This window comes from Oryctolagus cuniculus, chromosome 19 (assembly GCF_964237555.1).
Source record: "Oryctolagus cuniculus chromosome 19, mOryCun1.1, whole genome shotgun sequence".
NCBI classification, from domain to species: Eukaryota; Metazoa; Chordata; class Mammalia; order Lagomorpha; family Leporidae; genus Oryctolagus; species Oryctolagus cuniculus.
The window spans coordinates 3,945,085-3,958,985 of NC_091450.1; the positions used below are offsets into that span (position 1 = coordinate 3,945,085).

At 49.7% G+C, this 13,901-nt stretch overlaps 1 long non-coding RNA gene across 1 annotated transcript; it reads right to left on the minus strand.

The window, feature by feature from the left end:
• Positions 1-1,513: 1,513 nt before the first annotated feature.
• Positions 1,514-3,394, minus strand: LOC127487914 (uncharacterized). Its single transcript, XR_007915187.2, has 3 exons — positions 2,572-3,394; positions 2,364-2,434; positions 1,514-1,819 (listed from the first exon to the last, which is right to left on the minus strand). It is a non-coding gene; the product is annotated as an uncharacterized lncRNA (long non-coding RNA).
• Between the last annotated feature and the right edge of the window lie 10,507 nt (positions 3,395-13,901).

Genomic DNA, 13,901 nt, shown 5'->3' on the forward strand with positions numbered 1-13,901 from the left:
ACAGGCAGAGTGGACAGTGAGAGAGAGAGAGACAGAGAGAAAGGTCTTCCCTTGCCGTTGGTTCACCCTCCAATGGCCGCCGCGGCCAGCGCGATGTGGCCGGCGCACCGCGCTGATCCGATGGCAGGAGCCAGGAGCCAGGTGCTTTTCCTGGTCTCCCATGGGGTGCAGGGCCCAAGCACCTGGGCCATCCTCCACTGCACTCCCGGGCCACAGCAGAGGGCTGGCCTGGAAGAGGGGCAACCGGGACAGAATCCGGCACCCCGACCGGGACTAGAACCCGGTGTACCGGCGCCGCTAGGCGGAGGATTAGCCTAGTGAGCCACGGCGCCGGCCTAGACCCCTCTTTCTGCACCTGTGGCCTGGGTCTTTTGGTAACAGCCAGTCTGGTGGAGTGACATGCCATCTTATATGGTTTTATTTTTGTATATCTATTTTTTTGACAGGCAGAGTGGACAGTGAGAGAGAGAGAGAGAGAAAGGTGTTCCTTTTGCCATTGGTTCACCTTCCAATGGTCGCCGCAACCAGCACGCTGCAGCCAGCGCACCACGCTGATCCGAAGGCAGGAGCCAGGTGCTTCTCCTGGTCTCCCATGCAGGTGCATGGCCCAAGGATTTGGGCCATCCTCCACTGCACTCCCGGGCCATAGCAGAGAGATGGCCTGGAAGAGGGACAACCGGGACAGAATCTGGCACCCCTACCGGGACTAGAACACGGTGTGCTGGCGCCGCAAGGCGGAGGATTAGCCTATTGAGCCACGGCGCCGGCCTTGTTTATCTATTTTGAAGATTTCAATGTTTATTTGAAAGTAGAAGTTGGAAGAGAGAGGGAGGGACAGAGATAGGGCTCTTTCATCTGCTGGTTTGCTCCTCCACTGCTTTTCCTAGGTCATTAGCATAAGCTGGATTGGAAGTGAAGCGAGTGGGACAAAAACCAGTGCCCATGTAGGATGTCAGTGGCTGTCAGTCTGCCCCTCTCAGAAGCATTTATCTGTGGAGCACATGTGGGCCCCGTTTGCTCCCTGGCAAGGACTCACATGGCTCACAGGCTTCTGGAATGAGGTGTTGCTGTTTGCAGCAGAGAACAGGCTGCTGCATGCCTCAGGGGCACGGGGGAGTCCGTGGTGCCGTGTAGGAGGCTGTGCTGGGCTCTGTCTTCCTGTGATTCCTGTTGACTCTCCCAGCAACAAGTGTAGCAGAGAGCAGGCTGCTGGATGCTGCAGGGGCCCGGAGGGAGTCCATGGTACTGGGCATTGTTTTATGCACTCTCCCACCAACAAGTACAGCAGAGAGTAGGCTGCTGGATGCCGTGGAGGCATGGGGGAGTCCATGGTGCTGGGCGTCGTTAGGTGCCCTCTCCCATCAACTCTGTAAGGTAGATACTGGTATTTCAATCCCTGCTTGGTAGAAAGAATTGGAAAGACTATATTGCTTAAAGATAGAAGAGAAAGAACAATCCAGTGCTACGCACTGTCCTTTTTTTAAAGATATATTTTATTTATTTGAAAGCCAGAGTTACAGAGAGAGCTAGAGACAGAGAGAGAGATCTTCCATCCACTGGTTCACTCATAGATGGCCGCAATGGTCAGAGATGTGTTGATCTGAAGCCAGGAGCTTCTTCCTGGTCTCCCAGGTAGGTACAGGGGCCCAAGGACTTGGGCCATCCTCCACTGCTTTCCCAGGCCATAGCAGAGAGCTAGATTGGAAGAGGAGCAGCCGGGACTACAACTGGCACCCATATGGGATGCTGGCACTTCAGGCCAGGGCTTTAACCTGCTTTTCCACAGAGTCGTCCCACGCTGTCTTTAATCATATAAGTTCTTGGAAAAATAGAATGAAAATAAACTTATTTTGGTGCAGAAAAATGGAAATTCATGAATAGATGTTTTTCATAAAATTCATTTTCCATGAACTTCCTGAAGACTCCTTGTACTCTGGATTAACAGAAAAGGTTAAAGATATTTTAGGAACGATTGGAGAAATTTAATGTATGCTGTACTCGACCTGATGTTGCTGTATAATCACAACTATACTGAGTGTGATTATGGAAGTGAAATTATATCAGAATGTTTTGTTCTTAGGAAACACATGCAGGTTAGTTATGGGTAAAAGAGCATCATGTCTGCATTTGTTTGATATAGTTCAGGAGACAAAAAGACAGTGAATATGAAGTAAAGTGAATGTTGAATTGTTCCAAAATAGTAATTGTAGATAAAGAGTTGATGGATGGCTATTTGTACTCGTTTCTATGCAATTTAGAAACTTTTTTTTGTTTTATTTCAGGGGAGGAGGGAGATAGGGAGGGAGGGAGGGAGGGAGGGAGAGAGAGAGAGGAGAGAAGTCTTAAATCTGCTGGTCCATTACCCAATTGGCTGCCATGGGCGGAGCTGAGAGTGTCTGATGCCAGGAGCCAGGATCCTCGCTGGGATATCCTCCTGGGTGAGAGGTACAAGGACTTGGGGCGTCTTCTGCTGCCTTCGCAGACCACAGCAGAGAGCTGTGTCGGAAGTGGGGCAGCCGTACTCGAACCGGCGCCCATATGGGAAGCCGGCATTTCGGGCGGTGGCTTTACCTGCTACCTCAGAGTGCTGACCCTCCCGGAAGCCGTTCACCATGGGCTCCAGCTGTCTGCTAACCTGCCTGGGAAAGCAGAGGGAGACAGTCCAAGATTTAGGCCCCTGAACCCAGAATGGAGTGCTGGCTAAAGTCCCTGGCTTCTGCTTCAGCCCCTGGCTTCTGTCCAGTCCCGGCCTTTGTAGCCACCTCGGGGGTGAACCCCCAGATGGAAGACCACTCAAAGAGAGAGAGAGAGAGAGAGAGAGAGAGCTGGCGAAGTCCCCTGCACTGCTTCTCTCCCCAAGTGGCTGCAACGAGCGGCCAGCACTGGGCCAGGCAGAAGCCAGGAGGCAGGAGGCAGGAGGCAGGAGGCAGGAGGCAGGAGGCAGGAGGCAGGAGGCAGGAGGCAGGAGCTCCATTGAGGACTCCCACGAGGCAGGGAGGTGGGGTCCAGAGAACGTGGGCCATCAATATCTGCGTCCCTGGTTACAGCCTGGAGAGGCAGGACTGGAAGCGGCCTTGGGGCTTCGGACACTGGATGCCACAGTGTGCAGGTGCGTCCTGGGGTGCCATGGTGATGGCCGGTGGGGAGTGCGCCTGCGCTTGGCGCGGTGACCCGGAAGTGCATCCGCACGCACACTGGGCGCGACTGCCAGGCAGTGCTCTGCTGGGAGTCAGCGTCGCGTCCTCTCCTGCCCCAGAGTCTGTGCAAGCCGTGAGGGGAGGAGCCGTCCTCGACGCTGCTGGCCGAGCCTGAGGGAGACCCAGCGTCCCCAGGGTCAGGCTAGGATCAGAGGCTGCGTGTCTGAAACTGCCGCGCTGGTTCCCAGGCGCATTGCTCTTCATTGGCCCCTTCCGGAAGCAACGGCCTTCGCGGACCTCTGACCCGGAAGCAGCCCGGGCCGCCGTTGGAGGTGAGTGACGCGCGGCTGTGGCGGTTACCCGCTGGGCGTCTTGGCTGTCCGCGTGCCTGTTGCTCTTGCGTCCTGAAGGCACGGATGGAGTCGCGGTCGTGCTGTGCGGACGGTCTGGAAGGGTCCCCAGGGTGCGAGCAGCTGTGCGAGAGCAGAGGTGGCTCGGTCTCCTCCCGGAACGGCCCCGCGTTCCCGTCTGTTTGCTTTTTGAGGGCCCAGCCGCCCTGCTCTAGACGTCAGAGACTGTTGATGGGAGGAAGGAGACAGAAAGCGCGTGTCTGTTTCCTGGTCTAGGAGGCCGGTTTCGGGTTTCTCGCGTTGTTTGTGATGTTAGCGCTCTGTGGGCTTTTCATGAAAGAACCTTGTCAGGCTGAGGTGTAAGTTCCGTTCCTGATGTGATGATTTGTGTTTTAGTATCGCAGATGTCATGGACGTTTTTGTTAACTAGGTTTTCTGTGTATGTCAGGATACTTTGTGGGCTTTCCTCATGTGTATTCTGTTCTGGGATCATTGCTTTTGTAGGGTAGCCACCTTTGCATTTCCGGAGTAACTGTCAGTTGCGCACAGTGTGCTAAGCTTTGGTTGTGCTTCTGGATGTCGTCTGGTAATATTTTGTTGAGGCATGTGACACATTCGTGACGGGTATGTGTGTGCCATTTTCCTTATGATGTGCTTGTATTGGATGTTGGGATAAGGTTGGCCTGATGGAATGAAATGGAAGGCTTTTCCTCTTTATCACTTGGTGGAAGGGTTTGCGAATCACGGATTTTAATTATCTTTTCCATGGGCGTTCTCACCTGTGGATCCCTCTGGAGGTGGACTTTTCTTCATGTCTGTTTGGTTTGTTTGATTTGGGTTCCCTGCTACTACAGTCTCTTTGCAAATCATAAATGTATTCAGAGTTTCTTGTTTCACTGTATTTAGTTTTAGTGGTTTTTGTCTTTCTGAGAATCAACTCACTCTATCTGGGTTGACCAAATCCTTGGGCCGTGGTTTTTCCCCTTGGGCCGTGGTTTTTCCATAGTGTTTTTGGATTATTTTTTTGGCAAGGTTGGTAGCGATGTCCTCTCTGTCATTTCTGTTGTCAAGTCTCTTGAGTCTGTTCTCCTTTTTTCCCCTGTTTCCTGTGGATAAATGTTTTGTCAGGTTGACTGAGTTTTCAAGCACTGTAGTTTGGTCTCTCTGAATGTCTGTTGTGATATTTTCTATGCCGTTGGGTGGATTTCCGCTTGAATCTTTTTCATCCTTACAGTTTCTTAAGATGTACTTTGCCGTTCGAGTGTTTTCAGGTAAAATTGGGTTTATGGATCCGATGTCTGTATTCTGTAATATATACCTGTATAGCAATAGAATTTCTCACGTGAGATTAGTCCTGTCAAGATGGAAAATGTATGGATGTGCCCACTACTGGGAACATATTGAAGGAAACAAAGTCATTGTGTAGACAGAGAGGTTTTCACAGGCGTGTGCTTATTGCAGTGGATGCACAGTAGGCAGGCTATGCAGTCGGTATATGCATGTATGGTGTCCATAGCCCATAATGTCTTTATTCAGTCTTCAGGTGATGGGCGTGTTGCTGATTGCATATCTTTGCTAGTGTGAAGTAAGCTGTAGTAAATAGGGGGGCAGAGATAACTCTTTTTTTTGTATGCTGATTTCATTTCCCTTGGGTATATGCCTTGTGTGGAATGGCTGTCTCATATAGTATGTCTGTATTCAAATTTCTTTTTTTTAACTTTTATTTAATGAATATAAATTTCCAAAGTACAGCTTATAGATTACAATGGCTTCCCCCCCATAATGTCCCTCCCACCCGCAACCCTCCCCTTTCCCACTCCCTCTCCCCTTCCATTCACATCATGATTCATTTTCGATTCTCTTTATATACAGTAGGTCAGTTTAGCATACATTAAGTAAAGATTTCAACAGTTTGGTCCCACACAGAAACATAAAGTGAAAAATACTGTTTGAGTACTAGTTATAGCATTAAATCTCAATGTACAGCACACTAAGGCCAAAGATCCTACATGAAGAGTAAGTGCACAGTGACTCCTGTTGTTGACTTAACAAATTGACAGTCTTTTTTATGGCATCAGTAATCACCCTAGGCTCTTGTCATGAGCTGCCAAGGCTATGGAAGCCCCTTGAGTTCACCGACTTTGATCATATTTAGACAAGGTCATGTTCAAAGTGGAGGTTCTCTCCTCCCTTCAGAGAAAGGTACCTCCTTCTTTGATGATCTGTTTCTGACTTATCTCCATACTGTCTTCCACAGTGGTGATACCAGTTTACATTCCGACCAGCAATGGATGAGGGTGCCTCTTCCCCCAAATCCTTAAGGCCGTTGTAGTATCAATTTGCATTTCCCTGATGGCTAGTGATCCTGAGCATTTCTGCATGTGTTTATTGGCCGTTGAGATTTCCTTTCTTGAAATATTTGGCATGTTTAAGTTCCTTGGCCAATTATTGTGTGGGTTGTTTGTTTTGCTGTTGTTGAGTTTCTTGAAAGTTTCTGGCAGTTGATTCTTTATCAGTTGCATGCTTTGCAACTGTTAGTTTGCCTCTTCACTTTGCTGAGTGTCTCTTTGGCAGTGCAGAAGCTGCTCAATTTGTTGTTGTTGTGTTTTGTGTGTGTGTGTGTCCTCTTCTATTTCATTCTTTAATCTTTTGTGATTCCCATATATTGAACATCCTTGTTTAAATCTATTCCAAGCTATTTTATTTTCTTTGTAGCTATGTGAATGGGATTGGTCTTTGAAGTCCTTTGTCAGCCATGACATTGTCTGTGTATACAAATAGGCTGCTGATGTTCTCTCCTGCCACTTTACCACACTCTGCTCTGAGTTTCGATAGTCTCTTAGTGGAGTCTTTTGTCCCCGCATGTACACATTCCTTCCAGGGAGATGAGCCATTACACTCCACAGCATTTCAGGACCAGGATTGTCTAATGATTTAACCCTTTACTTACAAATCACCGGCAACAAGTCATCCTTTGTAGGCTTGGGAAGATGTCACCTCTCACTCTTGCTTAAATAGTCCCAGATTCAGAAAAGTCTACTGTTTAAGCTTTCCAACAAATGTCCTGTCATCCAAGTGTGCGAGGGTGTGCACCCATGCAGACATGCAGACACATGCACATATGTAGCCACAGCCACACACTCCTGGATGTCTTTTTTCTTCTACAAGAGTGCTTGCTGACTCCATGCCAGCGTAATTGAAGATTCATGCAGGTTTTGATTGGGCCGAGCTTCTTGGGCTGTATCTTTCCCACGGATGCTGGAGCTCAGCTCGAGTGCAGGGAGAAGCCGGCAAGCACAGGCAGAGCTGAGCGGTCCCTGCATCGTCTTCCAGTGCTACTCAGTGTTAAGATGCTGACACCACTTTTTTCAGGGGGAGAATGAGTGACGTGTGCCCCACAGTTGACTTCTGTTTCTTCTTTTTCCTCTGGCCGCACGTCCCTCTGTGGGATTTTGAGAAGGTGCTTTCCTCATTCTGTCTGGTAGCACAGAAACAAACAGGAAGGGCCTCTTGCGAGGCAGGGCCTGGTCTTGAATATGGTGCCCGAGCTGTGTAGCTTTCTGTGATACTGCAGCCACAGAGACTGCTCACTGGCCTGCCTTCTGTATGTCTATCTATCTATCTCTCTATATATCTATCTCTATCATCTATCTATCTTACAAAAATTGTATTTATTTACTTTAAAGGCCGAGTTACAAAGAGTGGGGGAAAGACAAAGAAAGAGATCTTCCATCTTCTGGTTCACTCCCCAAATGGTTGTAATGGCCGTGGCGTGGCCAGGTTGAAACCAGGAACCTGGAACTCCATCCAGTTTTCCCATGTGGTGCAGGGGCCCAAACAAGTAGGCCATACTCTCCTGCTTCCCAGGTGCATTAACAGGGAGCTGGATTGGCAGAGGAGCAGCCAGGACTTGAACTGGTAGCCATATGGGATGCCTGCACTGCAGGCACCAGCTTTACCCACTATGCCACAGGGCCGGCACCTTGAACTCTTTTTTTAAAAAAAAATATTTATTTTGTTTTATTTATTGGAAAGGCAGAGTAAGAGAGTGAGAGTGAAATATTTCATCTGCTGGTTCACTCTTCAGAGGGTCACGACGGCCAGAACTGAACCAAACTGAAGCCAGGAGCCAGCCGCTTCTTCTGGGTCTCCCACATGGGTGGCAGGGACCCAAGCACTTGCGCCATCCTTTGCTGCTTTGCCATGCAATCAGCAGGGAGCTGAATCAGAAGTGGAACAACTGGGACTCAAATGGGAGCCTATGTGAGATACTGACATTGCTGGTGGAGTCTTAGCCTGCCCTGCCAAAGTGCCTTCCCCTGTTCATGGCTGGAGCGGCAAAACTCTGGTGGCAGCTAGTGGCAGAGTGGGTCTGCTGACTGCTTAGCCGGGGTCCCACACTCTGCAGGGCTAGCTCATCCTCATGTGGTCCTGGGGAGGGACTACTCACTTAGGACAAAGAGAGAGGGGTTTTTGAGGCACGGGAGGAATCACTAAGACTGGCCAAGTGCTGTTCTATTCCCGTTGTGTTCTAAGCACTTGGCTTCCATTACCTCATTGACCTGGCATGACAGCCCATCTTACAGATGGATAATCTGACAGTCACAGGAGTTTGGTGGCTCACCTAGGACACGCAGGCAGGGCTGGCAGGTGAGCCTAGGTGCCCTGTCCTAAAGCAGTTGCTCCTAACCCTCATGGTGCCTGCCTCTCCAGGCAGGTGCTGGGTCTCAGTGCTGGGAGCTGGTGCCTTCCATTGATTGATTGATTGGTAGGAGAATAAGTCCCTTGGATATAGTGTCCTACTTGTCAGGGTGTGGAAGGGTTGTGTATATGTGTGTTGGGGGCGGGACAAGGCCCACAGGAATGCAGCCTGTGGAGGACAGGTGGGACCCTAATGTGCCTGCCACCAGCCATGTTACTCACCCATCCGAGACCTTTTCCCAGCACTTTGTTAGCAGCGTGGCTTACTGCAGGCACATTATAGAGACAATTTCTCAATTGCCACTCTTGACTGTCTTGTCCTGATTTGCTAAGTGGTTGTCCTAAGGGAGTGGAGTGCTGTGATTTTTCCCCAGAAGTGTACCTGCTGTGTTGGTGGGACACACGGTGGCAATGATGGAGTTCTCCCATCTGGTGATGCCAGTAAGGAGACGGAGCCGGGGCAATGCAGCACCAGGCCTGGCCGTGTGGGGACATGAGTTCATGGGTTAGTTGTGTCAGGTTGTCACATGCTCTTCTGGAAGCCTTGGGAGTGCGTTATACAGCTCAGGCTGCTGTAAAAAACCCCACACCTGGCCTGGCCCAACCACAGGCACTGCTTCTCTGACGGTTCTCAGTATTGCAAGTCCGACCCAGGTGCTAGCATGGTTGGGTTCCTGGTGAGGGCGGCCATCTTCTTGCTGTGTTCTCATGCGGTGCAGACAGATCAGCTCTCTGGTATTTCTTCCGTGCCCCCTTTTTTTTAGATTTATTTATTTATTTACTTGAAGGGCATTTATGGGTTTGGGGTGAGAAGACACACACAGGGATGTGTGTGCGCGCACACACACACACACACACAGGGAGAGAAGAAAGATCTTCCATCTGCTGGTGCACTCCCCAAATAGCCACAAGGGCTGGGACTGTGCGTGGCAGAAGTCAGGAACCTGAAACACCATCTAGGTTTCCAGTGTGTGTGTCAGGGCCCCAAGCATGGGCCATCTCCTGCTCCTTTTCCATGCATGTTAGTAGAGAACTGGATCAGAAGTGGAGCAGCCAATACTTGAACCGGTGTTCACATGGGGTGCTGGGGACACAGGCGGTAACTTAACCCCCTGTGCTGTAACACCAGCCCTAGTAAGAACATTTCAATCCTGTCTTTTAAGGACTTTGGAGTCCTCGTATACAGTGTGTGACTTTCGTCTCCATGAACATGCTTTAAATGACAGACCCTCCTGTGGGTGTTTTGGGTCCGGGTATTCCTGGGTGTGCTGCAGCTGCCATTCCTTGTCCATTCACCTGCCAAGGGGCATTCATGCGTTTCCATTGTCTTGAATGTGATGAGCATTTCTGTAGTGGACATGTGAGTGCAGACATGGCTGTGCCATATACATGTATGTATTCGTGTATATACCACATACACACATTACATTCACATGTAATGCTCTTTCGTCTGCTGGTTTGCTCCCCAGATGGCTGCAATGGTTAGAGCTGTGCCAGGCCAAAGCTAGGAACCGGGAGCTCCTGGATGCAGGGGCCCATACACATAGGCCGTCCTCCACTGCTTTTCCTAGGTCATTAGCAGAGAGCTGTTTTGGAAGTGAAGCGAGTGGGACAAAAACCAGTGCCCATGTGGGATGTCAGCCTCTCAGGTGGCAGCTTACCCACCATGTCACAACACTGGCCTCTCTGTTGTGATTTTAATATGCATTTTTCTGATAATTGGTGATGGTTACTTGTATGTCTTCTTTTGAGAAATGTCCATTCAGGGGCTGTTTGTTCTCTTGTTACTGATTCATTTGAGTTCTTTGTATTTAGGTAGTAGCCTCTCACCTGATAAATGATTTCAAATATTCTCTCTCAGTGTGTGGGTCAGTTCTGTTTGAGAGAACTGTAGCTTGTTTCCTTTGCTTGGAGAAGGATTTTCTTGTATGCAATCTCATATGTTTATTTGTGTTTTTGTTGCCCACACATTTGGGGTCACATCCAAGAAATTACTGCTCAGACCAATGCCATGGACCTTCCCCTCTGCTTTTCTCTAGTCATTTTAGAGTTTTGGGTGTTATGATTAAGAATTTATTTATTCATATACTTACTGGGATATGTGTGTATGTATGTGTGAATGTGTACCTATATAGATATCAAGTCTCTAGCACAAACCACTATCACAGGCATTTAATTTTAATTTATTTTCATCTTATTTGAAAGGCAAAGGAGGCTGAGAGAGAGAGAAAGAGAGAGGGAGAGAGAGAGAGGAGAGGGATCTCCCATTTTCTAGTTCACTCCCACAGTGCCCAAAATGGCCCAGGGGCTGAAACTAGCAATCAGGAACTCAATCCAGGTCTCTGACAATGGTGGCAAGAACCCAGTTATTTGAGCCATCACCACTGCTTATAAGGGTCTGCCCTGGCAGGAAGCTGGAGTCAGGAGCCCGAGCCCTGATGTGTGACATGGGTGTCCGAAGCACTAGGCCAGATGCCATCGTTTAGAAGGTGCGTGGCACAAAGACACCGTCTCCTTCTGTCCTGTGTTCCCAGTGTTTTGGCTGTGACAGGCAAAGGGTTTTGTGTCTTGTGGTATGGATCATGAACGGGGCCTCTTTCTCCTGCTCCTCCCCTGAGTGTGTGGGTTCTGAGTTGTGTTCCTGTTCTTTCCTGTTTTTTTTTTTTTTTTTTTTTTTTTTTTGACAAGCAGAGTTAGTGAGAGAGAGAGACAGAGAGAAAGGTCCGCCCTTTGTTGGTTCTCCCCCATATGTTCGCCACAGCCGGCACGCTGCGCCGATCCGAAGCCAGAACTCAGACGCCTTCCCCGGTCTCCCATGTGGGTGCAGGGCCCAAGCACTTGGGCCATCCTCCACTGCCCTCCCGGGCCACAGTAGAGAGCTGGACTGGAAGAGGAGCAACCGGGACAGAATCCGGCGCCCCAACCGGGACCAGAACCCAGGGTAACAGTGCCGCAAGTGGAGGATCTGCCTAGCGAGCCATGGCGCCAGCCCATGTCCTTTCTTGAGAGCATGTCCCCCTCAGAATTCCCCCCAGGTTCTCTGGGGAGTTGTTGAAGTTCTCAGAGTTCTGATTGTGCCTCTGTGGCTCAGCTCCCTGCATGGCCGTTTCATCTGCTTTCCTGTAGCAGGGAGCTTGTTGGGGTCTCTCTTGCTACTCCATGTTGTGCAGCTGGGGCTGCTGGAACAGAGCACCACAGGACGTGTGGCTCAGGCAGCAGAAATTGCTTTCCCATGTTTGGAGACTGGGAAGGCCGAGAGCACGGTGTGGCAGAGTGGGTTTCCTGCTCGCTGTGTCCTCACTGGAGGAGGCCTAGGGGAACTCTGGTGTTTCTATCTCTTCTTATCATGGGAGACCCCACCCTCCTGAGCTTAGCCACCCTGGCCACCTCCCAAAGGCCTCGCCTCCTCACGCCCTTGCCTTGGGGTCCAGGGCCTCAGGACATGGGTTTTAGAGGGACAGACAGTTCAGTCCATGGCAGCGTGCATAGAATTTGCTGTCTCTGCAGTGTTTGACAAACCATCGGGAAGTTCCTTTGGCTCGTGCTGGTGCTTAAGAAAACATTCTCTTTATGTTGTTCACAAGCAGGCTTAGCACTGCGCGCATTAGCAACGGAGACAGTCAAGGGGACGTCTTACCAGGCTTCAAGCATCAGATGTGGTGGATTTTCTCGGTTTGTGGGGTGTTCTGTGCCTCTGCACTGCGTGTTCCTCTCAGTGGGCAGTGGGTAAACAGATCCCGACTTCTCCCCCATAAGGGAGTTGGGCATAATGAGTGGTGCCCAGGGCCGGGGTCCTGGGCAGACTCGGCAGTCAGACTCCCAGTGGAGTTTGTTTATGAGCAGCAGGGGGCAGTACCACCCATGTAATGTCGTTCCCTAGGAACAGCATAGAAGCTTCCAGTGGACATCTGAGCTGTGTGGGTTCTGGTGGCACCTTCAGTGCTCGATGCTGACCTGCTTGGTGGTGTGGTTGCCTTGGCGTCTGTCATGGGAAAGGCTCAGGCATTCCCTCTGCCATCCTAAGTGAAGAACGAAGTGGCAGTTTGTGGCTCACATATGGGAACACCTTCCTCTGTCTTTTGAAATGAAAGCAAATCAGAAGTAGCATGCTGGATACCCTGTGGTTTGTGAATGCAATGAGGGAGCCACACACATACATGGGACAGGACATGTGTGTGTGTGATGCCCTCCTTGCTGACCATGGTTAACAGAAGTGCAATGCTGATTGTTTGCACAGAAAAAGGCAGAACAGGCCAGTGTCATGGGAGAGCAAGGTGGACAGCCAAGGCCCTTGGGGATTTTGGTCCAGGCTGTGAATTATCGCTTGCAGTTCCACCGGTGCAGTCAGGAGGCCACCGTGAAGCCCTCGTCTAGGAACAGCTTCAGGCTCGGGGGCAGAGTCTCATCTGTGGCCTCCTGCAAGCAGGAGTTGACCCTGCAATGGCTGTCAGTCTGCCCCTCTCAGAAGCATTTATCTGTGGAGCACATGTGGGCCCCATTTGCTCCCTGGCAAGGACTCACATGGCTCACAGGCTTCTGGAATGAGGTGTTGCTGTTTGCAGCAGAGAACAGGCTGCTGCATACCTCATGGGGGAGTCCATGGTGCGGTGCATGAGGCTGTGCTGGGCTCTTTCTTCCTGTGATTCCTGTTCACTCTCCCAACAACAAGTGCAGCAGAGAGCAGGCTGCTGGATGCTGTGGGGGCCCGGAGGGAGTCCATGGTACTGGGCATTGTTTTATGCACTCTCCCACCAACAAGTACAGCAGAGAGTAGGCTGCTGGATGCCGTGGAGGCATGGGGGAAGTCCATGGTATTAGGCATCATTAGGTGCCCTCTCCCATCAACTCTGTAAGGTAGATACTTGTATTTCAGTCCCCGCTCAGTAGAAAGAGTTGGAAAGACTGTTCTTGATTAAAGATAGAAGAGAGAGAAGAATCCAGTGCTATGCACTGTCCTTTTTTTTTTAAAGATTTATTTTATTTATTTGAAAGCCAGAGTTACAGATAGAGGTAGAGACAGAGAGAGATCGTCCATCCACTGCTTCATTTTCCAGATAGCCGCAGTGGCTGGAGATGCGCTGATCCGAAGCCAGGAGCTTCTTCCTGGTCTCCCAGGTAGGTACAGGGGCCCAAGGACTTGGGCCATCCTCCACTGCTTTCCCAGGCCATAGCAGAGAGCTAGATTGGAAGAGGAGCAGCCGGGACTACAACTGGCACCCATATGGGATGCCGGCACTTCAGGACAGGGCTTTAACCTGCTTTTCCACAGCGCTGTCCCACGCTGTCCTTAATCATATAAGTTCTTGGAAAAATAGAATGAAAATAAACTTATTTTGGTGCAAAAAAATGGAAATCCAAGAATAGATGTTTTTCATAAAATTCATTTTCCATGAACTTCCTGAAGACACTCTTTGTATTCTGAATTAAAAGAAAAGGTTAAAGATATTTTAGGAACGATTGGAGAAATTTAATGTATGCTGTACTCGACCTGATGTTGCTGTATAATCACATCTATACTGAGTGTGATTATGAAAGTGAAATCATATCAGAATGCTTTTGTTCTTAGGAAACATGCAGGTTAGTTATGGGTAAAAGAGCATCATGTCTGCATTTGTTTGATATAGTTCAGGAGACATAGAGACTGTGAAAGTGAAGTAAAGTGAATGTTGAATTGTTCCAAAATAGTAATTGTAGATAAAGAGTTGATGGATGG